At 39.9% G+C, this 13,283-nt stretch overlaps 1 protein-coding gene across 3 annotated transcripts in view; it reads right to left on the minus strand.

Moving 5' to 3' along the window:
- Positions 1-13,283, minus strand: part of PPP2R3A (protein phosphatase 2 regulatory subunit B''alpha) — a 220,530-nt gene that overhangs the window by 41,016 nt on the left and 166,231 nt on the right. The gene's annotated exons all lie outside the window — the stretch shown is intronic.

A 13,283-nucleotide genomic window follows, 5' to 3' on the forward strand; every position in this document is an offset into this window, starting at 1 on the left:
CATCAGGATGATGCTGGCCTCATAAAATGAATTAGAGAGGATTCCCTCTTTTTCTATTGACTGGAGTAGTTTCAGAAGGAATGGTAACAGCTCCTCTTTGTACCTCTGGTAGAATTCGGCTGTGAATCTGTCTGGTCCTGGACTTTTTTTGGTTGGTAAGCTATTAATTATTGACGTAATTTCAGAACCTGTTATTGGTCTATTCAGAGATTCAGCTTCTTCCTGGTTTAATCTTGGGAGGGTGTATCTATCCAGGAATTTATCCATTTCTTCTAGATATTCTAGTTTATTTGCGTAGAGGTGTTTATAGTATTCTCTGATGGTAGATTGTATTTCTGTGGGATTGGTGGTGATATCCCCTTTATCATTTTTTATTGCATCTATTTGATTCTTCTCTCCTTTCTTATTAGTCTTGGTAGAGGTCTATCAATTTTGTTGATTTTTTCAAAAAACCGCCTCCTGGATTCATTGATTTTTTGAAGGTTTTTTTGTGTCTCTATCTCTTTCAGTTCTGCTCTAATCTTAGTTATTTCTTGGCTTCTGCTAGCTTTTCAATTTGTTTGCTCTTGCTTCTCTAGTTCTTTTAATTGTGATGTTAGGGTGTCGATTTTAGATCTTTCCTGCTTTCTCTTATGGGCATTTGGTGCTATAAATTTCCCGCCACACACTGCTTTAAATGTGTCCCAGAGATTCTGGTATGTTCTGTCTTTGTTCTCATTGGTTTCAAAGAACATCTTTATTTCTGCCTTCATTTCATTATGTACCCAGTAGTCATTCAGGAACAAGTTTTTCAGTTTCCATTTACTTGCGCAGAGTTGAGTGAGTTTCTTACTCTCGAGTTCTAATTTGTTTGCACTGTGGTCTGAGGGGCAGTTTGTTGTGATTGCTGTTCTTTTACATTTGCTGAGGAGTCCTTTACTTCCACTGATGTGGTCAATTTTAGAATAAGTGCGATGTGGTGCTGAGAAGAATGTATATTCTGTTGATCTGGGGTGAATAGTTCTGTAGATGTCTATTAGGTCTGCTTGTTGCAGAGCTGAGTTCAAGTCCTGGATATTCTTGTTAAACTTCTGTCTTGCTGATCTGTCTAATATTGACAGTGGGGTGTTAAAGTGTCCCACTATTATTGTGTGGGAGTCTAAGTCTCTTTGTAGGTCTCTGAGAACTTGCTTTATGAAGCTGGGTGCTCCTGTATTGGGTACATATATATTTAGGATAGTTAGCTTTTCTTGTTGAATTGATCTCTTTACCATTATGTAATGGCCTTCTTTGTCTCTTTTGATCTTTGTTGGTTTAAACTCTGTTTTATCAGAGACTAGGATGCAACCCCTCCTTTTTTTTTTTTTGTTTGCTTTCCATTTGCTTGGTAGATCTTCATCCCTTTATTTTGAGCCTATGTGTGTCTTTGCACATGAGATGGGTCTCCTGAATAAAGCACACCAGTGGGTCTTGACTCTTTATCCAATTTGCCAATCCGTGTCTTTTAATTGGGGCATTTAGCCCATTTATATTTAAGGTTAATACTGTTATGTGTGAATCTGATCCTGTCATTATGATATTCGCTGGTTATTTTGCCTGTTAATTGATACAGTTTCTTCACAGCATCGATGGTCTTTACAATTTGGCATGTTTTTGCAGTGGCTGGTTCCGGTTGCTTCTTTCCATGTTTAGTGCTTCCTTCAGGAGCTCTTGTAAGGCAGGCCTGGTGGTGACAAAATCTCTCAGCATTTGCTTGTCTGTAAAGGATTTTCTTTCTCCTTCACTTAAGAAGCTTAGTTTGGCTGGATATGGAATTCTGGGTTGAAAATTCTTTTCTTTAAGAATGTTGAATATTGGCCCCCACTCTCTTTTGGCTTGTAGTGTTTCTGCTGAGAGATCTGCTTTTAGTCTGATGGGCTTCCCTTTGTGGGTAACCCGACCTTTCTCTCTGGCTGCCCTTAACACTTTTTCCTTCATTTCAACCTTGGTGAATCTGACACTTATGTGTCTTGGGGTTGTTTACTCTTTTTTCTCTAACCTTGTCTTCTTGCTTCATTTCATTAGTTTGATCTTCAATCACTGATACCCTTTCTTCCACTTGATCGAATCAGCTGTTGAAGCTTGTGCGTCACGAAGTTCTTGTGCCATGGTTTTCAGCTCCATCAGGTCATTTAAGGTCTCCTCTACACTGTTTATTCTAGTTAGCCATGCGTCTAATCTTTTTTCATGGTTTTTAGCTTCCTTGCAATGGGTTCGAACATCCTCCTTTAGCTTGGTGAAGTTTGTTATTACTGACCTTCTGAAGCCTACTTTTGTCAGCTCATCAAAGTCATTCTCCATCCAGCTTTGTTCTGTTGCTGGCGAGGAGCTGTGATCCTTTGGAGGAGAAGAGGTGTTCTGATTTTTAGAATTTATAGCTTTTCTGTTCTGGTTTCTCCCCATCTTTGTGGTTTTATCTACCTTTGGTCTTTGATGTTGGTGACCTACAGATTGGGTTTTGGTGTAGATGACCTTTTCGTTGATGTTGATACTATTCCTTTCTGTTTGTTAGTTTTCCTTCTAACAGTGAGGTCCCTCAGCTGCAGGTCTGTTGGAGTTTGCTGGAGGTCCACTCCAGACTCTGTTTGCCTGGATATCACCAGCGGAGGCTGCAGAACAGCAAATATTACAGATCGGCAAATATTGCTGCCTGATCCTTCCTCTGGAAGCTTCGTTCCAGAGGGGCAGCCACTTATATGAGGTATCTGTCCACCACTACTGAGAGGTGTCTCTCCGTTAAGCTACACAGGGGTCAGGGACTCACTTGAGGAGGCAGTCTGTCCATTCTTAGAGCTCAAATGCTGTGCTGGGAGAACCACTGCTCTCTTCAGAGCTGTCAGACAGGGACGTTTAAGTCTGCAGAAGTTGTCTGCTGCCTTTTGTTCAGCTATGCCCTGCCCATAGAGGTGGAGTCTAGAGGCAGTAGGCACTGTTGAGCTGCAGTAGGCATTGATGAGCTGCGGTGGGCTCTGCCCAGTTCAAGCTTCCTGGCTGCTTTGTTTACCTACTCAAGCCTCAGGAATGGTGGATGACCCTCCCCCAGCCAGGCTACCACCTCGCAGTTCGATTTCAGACTGCTGCACTAGCAGTGAGCAAGGTTCCATGGGCGTGGGACCTGCCAAGCCAGGATGGGAGAGAATCTCCTTGTCTGCCTGTTGCTAAGACCTTGAGCAAAGTGCAGTATTTAGGTGGGAGTGTCCCGTTTTTCCAGGTAGTCTGTCATGGCTTCCCTTGGTTGGAAAGGGAAATCCCCCGACCCCTTGTGCTTCCTGGGTGAGGTGCTCGCCCTCCGTGGGCTGCATCCACTGTCCAACCAGTCCCAATGAGATGAACCAAGTACCTCAGTTGGAAATGCAGAAATCACCCATCTTCTGCATTGATCATGCTGGGAGCTGCAGACCAGAGCTGTTCCTATTCGGCCATCTTGGAACGCCCCTCCTTTTTTTTCTTTTAACCATAACTATGATGTTAACTATTGATGTCCTTTATCAGGCTGAGCAACTTCCCCTCTATGCTTACTTGGGTGATAATTATCGTCAATGGATGTTGGGTTTTGTCAATGATAATGTGCTTTTTGTCATTTTTTCTATTAATATGGTTGTATTACATTGATTTTCGAATAAGCCAACCTTTCATTTCTGGAATAAACCGCACTTAGTTATGGCATATAATCTTTTTTATGTCATTGGATTTGATATGCTAATATTTTATAAGAAGTTTTATATTGATGTTCATAAGGGACATTGCTTTGTTTTCTTTCTCTTTTTTTTTTTTTTTTGAGACGGAGTCTCGCTCTGTCGCCCAGGCTGGAGTGCAGTGGTGCGATCTCGGCTCACTGCAAGCTCTGCCTCTCGGGTTCACGCCATTCTCCTGCCTCAGCCTCTCCGAGTAGCTGGGACTACAGGTGCCCGCCACCACGCCCAGCTAATTTTTTGTATTTTTAGTAGAGACGGGGTTTCACCGTGGTCTTGATCTCCTGACCTCGTGATCCGCCCGCCTCGGCCTCCCAAAGTGCTGAGATTACAAGCGTGAGCCACCGCGCCCGGCCTTGTTTTCTTTCTTAATAGGGGTGCGGTCTCACTATGTTATCCAGGCTGGTCTCAAACTCCTGGGCTCAAGCGATCCTCCCACCTTGGCCTCCCAAAGTACCAGGATTACAGGTGTAAGCCACCATGGGTGGCTGGGATATTGATTTGTAGTTTTAATTCTTTGTGATATTCAATACACAAGACGTCTTTGTCTGGCTTTGATATTAGGGTGATACTGGCTTTATAGAGTGATTTTGGAAGTATTCCCTCCTACTATTATTTTCTGGAAGTACTTGTGAAAGATTGGTATTTTTTTCCCTTAAATATTGGACAGAATTCACTAGTGAAGTCATCTGGACTTGGACTTCCCCTTTTTTAAATTTTTTATTTTTGAGATGGAGTTTCACTCTTGCTGCCCAGGTTGGAGTGCAATGGCACAATCTCAGCTCACCACAACCTCTGTGTCTTGAGTTCAAGCAGTTCTCCTGCCTCAGCCTCCCAAGTAGTTGGGACTACAAGCATGTGCTACCACGCCCAGCTAATTTTGTATTTTTAGTAGAGACAGGGTTTCTCCATGTTGGTCAGGCTGGTCTCGAACTCCCGACCTCTGGTGAACTGCCCACCTTGGCCTCCCAAACTGTTGGGATTACAGATGTGAGCCACCGTGCCCGGCCTGGACTTGGACTTTTCTTTTTTTTTTTTTTTGAGACGGAGTCTCGCTCTGTCGCCCAGGCTGGAGTGCAGTGGCGCAGTCTCGGCTCACTGCAAGCTCTGCCTCCCAGGTTCACACCATTCTCCTGCCTCAGCCTCTCCGAGTAGCTGGGACTACAGGCGCCCGCCACCACGCCTGGCTAATTTTTTGCATTTTTAGTAGAGACGGGGTTTCACTGTGGTCTCGATCTCCTGACCTCGTGATCTGCCCGCCTCGGCCTCCCAAAGTGCTGGGATTACAAGCGTGAGCCACCGCGCCTGGCTGGACTTGGACTTTTCTTATGGGGAAGACTTTTAATAACAAATTCAGTATCTTTATTTGATATAGGCCTATTCTAATTTTTCAATTTCTTCTTGAGTCAGTTTTTGTAATTTGAGTTTTTCTAGCATTTCCCCCCATTTCATCCAAGGTGTGAAATTTGGATAAAGTTATTCATAATATTCCCTTATAATTCTTTTAACTTCTATAGTACCTACTGTGATGCGTCCTCTTCCATTCCTGATACTGTTAATTTATACCTTTTCTCTTTGTTTGTTGGTTTAGCTGAACATTTTATCTTTTAAAAAAATCTTTCTAAGGAACCAGGTTTTGGTTTAATTAATTATAATTTTATATTTTTTCCTGTTTTCTATTTCATTGATTTCTATTCTGATCTTTATTATATCCTTTCTTCTATTTTTGGTCTTGTTTGCTCTTCTTTTTCTAGCTGAAGGTGGAAGCTTGTATTGTTGATATTAGACCTTTCTAAGTGATAATTATCCCTCTAAGCACTGCTTTAACTGCATCCCATATGTTTTCTTTCTTTTTTGAGACAAGGTGTTAGTTTGTCAATTGGGCTGGAGTGCAGTGGTGTGGATCATAGCTCACTGTAACCTCAAACTTTCGAGCTCAAGCAATCCTCTTGCTTCAGCCTCTCAGGCAGCTAGAACTATAGGTGTGTGCCATCCACATGCCCGGCTAATTCTGTAGAAATGGGGTCTCACTGTGCTTCCCAGTCTGATCTTGAACTCCTGGCCCCAAGCAATCTTCCCAACTTGGCCTCCCAGAGTGCTCAGATTACTGGCATGAGCCACTGTGCCCAGTCCATCCCATATATTTTCACATGTTCTTTTCATTCATTTAAAGATAATTTTGAATTTCCCTGTGGTTTTTTCTTTGACCCATGCATCTTAAGAGTTTGTCATTTAATTTCCAAATATTTTGGGGTTCCCAGATTTCGGTTTTCTAATTTAATTCAATTTTAATCAAACAACATATTTGTATTATTGTAATCATTTGAATTTATCAAGTCTTATTTTATCTGCCTAAGATGTGGTCTGGAAAATTTCTGTGTGCACCTGGATGAAAGAGTGTCTATATATTTTTGTTGTTTTGTGGCATGTGCCCTAATAATGATTAAATCAAATGTGTTGACTATTAAGTCTTCTGTATCCTTCAGTGTCTGCAATCGTTCTATCAATTACTGAATGAGAAGTGTTGAAATCTCCAACTGTAATTGTTGACTTGTCTATTTCTCCTTTCAAGTCTGGAAATTTTTAATGTATTTTGTGGCTGTGTTGTTTGATACATATACACTTAAAATGATTGCATCTGGCTACTGCATTTTAACGCTGGTGAAGCAGGAATATTTATGTTTGTTTCCTGGGTAAAATGTCTGTCTTTTGACTATTTTAGAACTGGACAATATTTGTGTTCTTACTATTGATTTTGAAGAACCCTATTTATATAAAAAAAATTGGTCATATGATGCAACCCAGTTTGCCCTTTGATTGTGATGCAGAATTTTGTCACTTTTTTGGGTTACTTTTAAAATTTACTCAAATCTATAAATAATTTCCTTATACATTTCTTCCATTACTTTTATGCTTTTAAAGTCTTTATTTGCATGCAGACATTAGTTTAACATGCATTTATTTCACCCCGCCATGGAGAACCAACATTTTACTGACTAGCCTTTTCCTGACACATTTAACATGCTATCTTTATCATATGCTACCCATTGCTATGCATAATTTTTCTGTTTTGACGTGAATAATACACTTGCTTTAATTACTATGGTTTTATATAGTCCATCTCCCCTGTACCCCACCATACTTTTGTTTCTTTTCATAACTCATTGCTATTCTGTGTCCTTATTATGCCATGGGAGCTTTAAAACTAGCTTACTAAGTTCCACAACGTATTTTGGGAGATAAATTAATAAATTAACACAGCAACTGGTCATTTTTAACTGGTTATTTCTGGGATATGGAATTAAACCCCTTTATCCATTAAAGAGTTACTTAGTTTGCTTAGTTTTAAGATTTTTTCCCCCAAACTACAAAATATATTAAATTTTATGAGATGCCTTCAAAGAATCAATTTAAATTTTTATAATTTTGTCTCCTTTAATCGTTAATGACAGATTTTGTAAGGATAAACTAATGTTGCAGTCCTGGGATAACACCCATTTACTTCTGATGTATTCTTTTATACACTGGGAGATTTGACAATTTACATAATCTTCTGTGGTTCAGTTTTCATAACTGTAACATAACAGTATCCAACACGTAGGGCTCTGGGAGCACAATGAATTAAAATATGTAGAACAGTGCTTGTTACATAGTATGCTCTTTGTGTGTACGTATAAATAGATTTTTTTGTTGTTGTTTACGTAGAAGTGTTTAATTTCTTCCTAATATATACAGTTGACCCTTGAATAATATGGGTCTGAACTTCATGGGTCTTCTTATACATGGATTTCCAACAAAATGCAGGTAAAAATACAGTATTCAAGGGATGCAAAACTCATTTAACTGCAGGAGGGTAAACTTTCATATATGCGAGTTTTGCAAGGCTGACTGTGGGACTTGACTATATGCAAATTTTGGTATACACAGGCAGTCCTGGAATCAATCCTTCACGTATATGGAGGAAGAGTTGTACTTTATTTTGTCATCGTTTTTCTTTTCAAGAGTCTGAGGCTCACTTTGTCACCCAGGATGGAGTGCAGTGGTGTGATCATAGTTCACTGTAACCTTAAACTCCTGGGCTCAAGTGATACTTCCGCCTCAGCTTCCCAGAGTGTTGGGATTACAGGTGTGAGTCACCGTGCCCAGCTATGTCATCCTTTTTCATGCATCTTGAATGGACTGCCTAATTCATTTATTTCAGTATACACGCTACAAATTTCTTCCTGTCCATATCCCACAGGTTGTAATAAATAGAATACTTTCATTGTCTGTTTCTAAAAAGATCGTAATTTGTATTTTTTTGATTTTTTAAGCAAAAGATTTCCTTTTTTGCTTAAAGGTTATCTTAAAATATATTTTTAAACCTTCAGAATTTTATGTTTTGAGAATTCTCAGGTATTGCATTGGAAGGGAACATTGGGGAAAAAAAAATCAACTAGACTTCTATTAGATAATCAAGTGAAAACCTAGCATGTTGAGGTTTGGAATTAGTTTAGTGAAAATATTCTCAATTTCATCTTCCAAATCTTCGGCTGAGTTTCCATTTTTACTAATATATTTTTAATTTTCAGAAGCTCTCATTCCCTGACTTTTCATTAAAAAAACATTCAAAATTTGTTAACATAATCTCTTCTCTTTCTGAGAATATTAGTTACAATTCAGTTATTAAAGCTTTCTTCTCTTAGAAATTTTTTGTTTCCTATGAATTTTCTTTTTCAACTTTTATTTTAGATTCAAGGGGTACCTATGCAGATTTGTTACATGAGTAAATTGCACGTTGCTGGGTTTTGGTGTACAAATGATTTCGCCACCCAGGTAGTAGCACAGTACTTGATAGGTAGCTTTTTGACTATCACCCTCCTCCTATCCTCTACCCTCAAGTAGGCCCTGGTGTCTACTGTTCCCTTCTTTGTGTGCATGTGTACTCAATGTTTAGCTCCCACCTATAAGTGAGAACATACGGTATTTGCTTTTCTGTTCCTGCTTTAATTTGCTTAGGAAAATGGCCTCCAGCTGCATACATGTTGTTGCAAAGGACATGATTTCATCCTTTTTCTTTTAATGACTGCATAGTATTCCATGGTGTATAGGTACCATGTTTTCTTTATTCAGTCCACCACTGATAGGCATCTACGTTGATTCCATGTCTTTGCTATTGTGAATATGACGGACATATGAGTGCATGTGTCTTTTTGGCAGAATGATTTATTTTCCTTTGGGTATATATACCCAGCAGTGGGATTGCTGGGTTGAATGGTAGTTCTAAGTTCCTTGAAAAATATCCAAACTGCTCCCCACAGTGGCTGAACTAATTTACATTCCCACCCACCAGCAGTGTATGTGCATTCCCTTTTCTCTGGAACCCTGCCAACATGTGATTTGTTTGACTTTTTAAGAATAGCCCTTCTGACTGGTGTGAGATAGTATCTCATTGTGGTTTTGATTTGCATTTCTCTAATGATTAGTGATGTTGAACATTTTTTCATATGCTTGTTGCCTGCTTGTATGTCTCACTTTTGAGAAGTGTCTGTTCATGTCCTATGGGCATTTTTTAATGGGGTTGTTTTTCCCTTGTTGATTTTTTAAAGTTCCTTATAGATGCTGAATATTAAACCTCTGTGAAATGCACAGTTTGAGAATATTTTCTCCCATTCTGCAGGTTGTCTGTTTACCCTGTTACTAATTTCTTCTATTGCGCAGAAGCACTTTTTCTGTGAGATAAGAATCTCACTCTGTCTCCCAGGCTGGAGTGCAGTGGCACGGTATTGGCTCATTGCAACCTCCGCCTCCCAAGCTCAACTGATTCTCCTGCCTCGGCCTCCTGAATAGCTGGGACTACAGGCGCACACCACCCTGTCCAGGTAATTTTTGTGTTTTTAGTAGGAACGAGGTTTCACCATGTTGTTCAGGCTGGTCTCGAGCTCCTGACCTCAAGTGATGTGTCTGCCTTGGCCTCCCAAAGTGCTGAGATTACAGGTGTGAGCCACTGCACCCAACCAGAGGCTATTATCTCCTTTTAAATTATACTTTAAGTTCTGGGGTACATGTACAGAATGTGCAGTTTTGTTACATAGGTCTACACATGCCATGGTGGTTTGTTGCACCCATCAAACCCGTCTACATTAGGTGTTTCTCCTAATGCTATCACTCCCCTACTCCCCACCCCCCCGACAGGCCCAGATATGTTAAGATCCCTCTCCCTGTGTCCATGTGTTCTCATTGTTTCAACTCCCACTTATGAGTGAGAACATGCAGGGTTTGGTTTTCTGTTCCTGTGTTAGTTTGCTGGGAATGATGGTTTCCAGCTTCATCCATGTCCCTGCAAAGGACATGAACTCATCCTTTTTTGTGGCTGCATTGTATTCCATGGCATATATGTGCCACATTTTCTTTATCCAGTCTATCACTGATGGACATTTGGGTTGGTTCCAAGTCTTTGCTATTGTGAATAGTGCTGCAATAAACGTACATGTGCATGTGTCTTTTAGAATGATTTATAACCCTTTGGGTATATACCCAGTAATGGAATTGCTGGGTCAAATGGTATTTCTAATTCTAGATCCTTGAGGAATTGTCATACTGTCTTCCACAATGGTTGAACTAACTTATACTCCCACCAACAGTGTAAAAGCATTCCTGGCCGGGCGCGGTGGCTCACGCTTGTAATCCCAGCACTTTGGGAGGCCGAGGTGGGTGGATCACGAGGTCAGGAGATCGAGACCACGGTGAAACCCCATCTCTACTAAAAATACAAAAAAATTAGCCAGGTGTGGTGGCGGGTGCCTGTAGTCCCAGCTACTCAGAGAGGCTGAGGCAGGAGAATGGCGGGAACCCGGGAGGTGGAGCTTGCAGTGAGCCGAGATCGCGCCACTGCACTCCAGCCTGGGTGACAGAGCAAGACTCTGTCTCAAAAAAAAAAAAAAAAAAAAAGCATTCCTATTCTCCACATCCTCTCCAGCATCTGTTGTTTCCTGACTTTTTAATGACTGCCATTCTAACTGGTGTGAGATGGTATCTCATTGTGGTTTTGATTTGCATTTCTCTAATGACCAGTGATGATGAGCTTTTTTTTCCATATGTTTGTTGGCTGCATAAATGTCTTCTTTTGAGAAGTGTCTGTTCATATCCTTTGCCTGCTTTTTGATGAGGTTGCTTTTTTCTTAATTTGTTTAAGTTCTTTGTAGAGTTTGGATATTAGCCCTGTCAGATGGATAGATTGCAAAAATTTTCTCCCATCCTGTAGGTTGCCTGTTCACTCTGATAGTTTCTTTTGCTGTGTAGAAACTCTTTAGTTTAATTAGATCCCATTTGTCAATTTTGGCTTTTGTTGCCATTGCTTTTGGTGTTTTAGACATGAAGTCTTTGCCCATGCCTATGTCTTGAAGCAATTCTAGGATTTTTATGTTTTAGGTCTTACGTTTAAGTCTTTAATCTGTCTTGAGTTAATTTTTGTATAAGGTCTAAGGAAGGGATCCAGTTTCAGTTTTCTGCATATGGCTAGTCAGTTTTCCCAACACCATTTATTAAATAGGGAATCCTTTTCCAATTGCTTGTTTTTGTCAGGTTGGTCAAAGATCAGATGGTTGTAGATGTGTGGTGTTATTTCTGAGGACTCTGTTCTGTTCCATTGGTTTATATATCTGTTTTGGTACCAGTATCATGCTGTTTTTCTTACTGTAGCCTTGTAGTATAGTTTGAAGTCAGGTAGTGTGATGCCTCCACATGCTTTGTTCTTTTTGCTTAGGATTGTCTTGGCAATGCAGGCTTTCCAATTCTGTGAAGAAAGTCAGTGGTAGCTTGATGGGGATAGCATTGAATCTGTAAATTACTTCGGACAGTATGGCCATTTTCACAATATTGATTCTTCCTATCCATGGGCAGGGAATATTTTCCCACTTATTTGTGTCCTCTCTTATTTCATTGAGCAGTGGTTTGTAGTTCTTGAAGAGGTCCTTCACATCCCCTGTGAGTTGGATTCCTAGGAATTTTATTCTCTTTGAAGCAATTGTGAATGGGAGTTCACTCATGATTTGGCTTTCTGTTATTGTTGTATAGGAATGTTTGTTTGTTATTGGTGTATAGGAATTCTGCACACTGATTTTGTATCCTGAGACTTTGCTGAAGTTGCTTATCAGCTTAAGGAGATTTTGGGCTGAGATGATGGGGTTTTCTAAATATACAATCATGTCATCTGCAAACAGGGACAATTTGACTTCCTCTTTTCCTATTTGAATACCCTTTATTTCTTTCTCTTGCCTGATTGCCCTGGCCAGAACTTCCAATACTATGTTGAATAGGTGTGGTGAGAGGGCATCCTTGTCTCATGTCGGTTTTCAAAGGGAATGTTTCCAGTTTTTGCCCATTCAGTACGATACTGGCTGTGGGTTTGTCATAAAGAGCTCTTATTATTTTGAGATTGTGTTCCATCAATACCTAGTTTATTGAGAGCATTTAGCATGAAGGGCTGTTGAATTTTGTCGAAGGCCTTTTCTGCATCTATTGAGATAATCATGGTTTTTGTCATTGGTTGTGTTTATGTGATGGAATTACATTTACTGTTTTGCATATGTCGAACCGGCCTTGCATCCCAGGGATGAAGCCCACTTGATCGTGGTGGATAAGCCTTCTGATGTGCTGCTGGATTCGGTTTTCCAGTATTTTATTGAGGATTTTTGCATTGATGTTCATCAGGAATACTGGCCTGAAATTCTTTTTGTTGTGTCTCTGTCAGGCTTTGGTATCAGGATGATGCTGGCCTCATAAAATGAGTTAAGGAGGATTCCGCTTTTTCTATTGATTGGAATAGTTTCAGAAGGAACGGTACCAGCTCCTCTTTGTACCTCTGGTAGAATTCGGCTGTCAATCTATCTGGTCCTGGACTTTTTTTGGTTTGTAGGGTATTAATTACTGCCTCAATTTCAGAAGTTATTGGTCTATTCAGGGATTCAACTTCTTCCTGGTTTAGACTTGGGAGGGTGTATGTGTCCAGGAATTTATCCATTTCTTCTAGATTTTCTAGTTTATTTGCATAGAGGTGTTTATAGTATTCTCTGATGGTAGTTTGTATTTCTGTGGGATTGGTGGTGATCCCCTTTATAATTTTTTATTACATCTATCTGATTCTTCTCTCTTTTCTTCTTTATTACTCTGGCTAGAGGTCTATTTTGTTGTTCTTTTCAAAAAACCAGCTCCTGGATTCATTGATTTTTCAAAGGGTTTTTCATGTCTCTATCTCCTTCAGTTCTGCTCTGATCTTAGTTATTTCTTGCCTTCTGCTAGCTTTTCAATTTGTTTGCTCTTGCTTCCCTAGTTCTTTTAATTGTGATGTTATGGTGTCGATTTTAGATCTTTCCTTTCTCTTGTGGGCATTTAGTGCTATAAATTTCCCTCTACACACTGCTTTAAATGTGTCCCAGAGATTCTGGTACTTTGTGTCTTTGTTCTCATTGGTTTCAAAGAACATCTTTATTTCTGCCTTTATTTCGTTATTTACCCAGTAGTCATTCAGGAGCAAGTTGTTCAGTTTCCATGTAGTTGTGTGGTTTGAGTGAGTTTCTTTTTTTTTTTTTTTTT

Source organism: Hylobates moloch, unplaced genomic scaffold, assembly GCF_009828535.3.
Source record: "Hylobates moloch isolate HMO894 unplaced genomic scaffold, HMol_V3 SCAFFOLD_22, whole genome shotgun sequence".
In the NCBI taxonomy this organism is placed as follows: domain Eukaryota; kingdom Metazoa; phylum Chordata; class Mammalia; order Primates; family Hylobatidae; genus Hylobates; species Hylobates moloch.